The sequence below is a fragment of the Chrysochloris asiatica genome, unplaced genomic scaffold (assembly GCF_000296735.1).
Source record: "Chrysochloris asiatica unplaced genomic scaffold, ChrAsi1.0 scaffold00324, whole genome shotgun sequence".
NCBI lineage: Eukaryota > Metazoa > Chordata > Mammalia > Afrosoricida > Chrysochloridae > Chrysochloris > Chrysochloris asiatica.
The window spans coordinates 2,023,614-2,024,888 of record NW_006408842.1 but is presented as its reverse complement, the minus strand read 5'-3'; the positions used below and the strand labels follow the sequence as shown (position 1 = coordinate 2,024,888).

Below are 1,275 nucleotides of genomic sequence, written 5' to 3'. Positions count from 1 at the left end.
CACGACCTACCTAAACTTACACAAAGTGAAGTAGAAAACCTGAACAGACCAATAACAAAAGAAGAAATTGATCAGGTCATCAAAAGATTCCCAAGCAAAAAAAGCCCAGGCCCAGACGGCTTCACTGGTGAATTCTACCAAACATTCAGGGAAGAGCTGTCACCAACTCTACTCAAATTATTCCAGAAGATAGAGGAGGAGGGAAAACTTCCTAATACATTTTATGAAGCAAGCATAACCCTCAAACCAAAACCAGGGAAGGACGCCACTAAGAAAGAAAACTATAGACCAATATCCTTCATGAACATAGATGCAAAAATTCTCAACAAAATACTAGCCAACAGACTCCAGCAACACAAACTGACTTTGAAGTCCAGTGCATTAACCCACAGCGCCACACCAGAAGTCCAGAGGAAAAAAAGTATCCCTCACAACGTATGTCCGAATCAGTCTCAAATGTCCAATCCTCTGTCCTTGACTGATGAGTATGTGTGGAGAAAGAAAAACAGACAGAGATGAAGTACCCTTCCCCAGAAAGGCTTTGCAGACATTTGTATGGAAGTGTTTACGGTGTTTTTTTCAATTACCCACTTCCATCAACCCTCCATTCATTCTACAAGACTTCACTTTGTACTAGGCAGTCTGCTAAGTACTGTAGATAGAGAGAAGATAAGATGCGGTCCCTACATTAGACATAGGCATGGGAGATAATCATTCCCAGTGACCCGTTTGATGGCAGCATGCTCAGGAAATATTGATGAGTCTTAGACAGAAAGGAGGTAACAAGATGAAGAAGTAAGGGGAATGTCTTCTAGAGAGAGGGAACAGCATGCACAGAATTCAAAGCTAAGATCAACTTGAAGTCAAAAGTTCCAGTTTCTGGCTTGTGTTGTTCTCTAGTCAATTGCTCAGCTGAATCCTCCTCAAAAGGCAAGTCTCAGAAGGGAAGGGGATCTCAGGGAAGAGATCACCAGCCTGTCTGGGCAGAAAAGACTCCCACTTTGTCCAGCTTGGGGCACATCTAGTTTTGCCCTCTCCTCCCATCCTCATCTCTGCCCTGCCCTGTCCCTAACACATAGGTTCTCATTAGGATGAGCGATCCTGGTGTGGTGCTGTACAATAAGCACTACTCAAGGTCGGCAGTTCAGACCCACCAGTCACTCCTTGCAAACCCTATACAAGGTCACTATGAGTCAGAACAAACTCGACAGCACTTAATAATGAAGGCCCCTGAGTGGTGCAAGTGGATAAGCACTGGACTGTGAACCACAAGCC

General features: G+C 44.3%; 1 protein-coding gene across 2 annotated transcripts in view; it reads left to right on the top strand.

Moving 5' to 3' along the window:
• AGXT2 (alanine--glyoxylate aminotransferase 2) overlaps nt 1-1,275 on the top strand; it is a 94,316-nt gene that overhangs the window by 61,546 nt on the left and 31,495 nt on the right. The window lies entirely within an intron of this gene.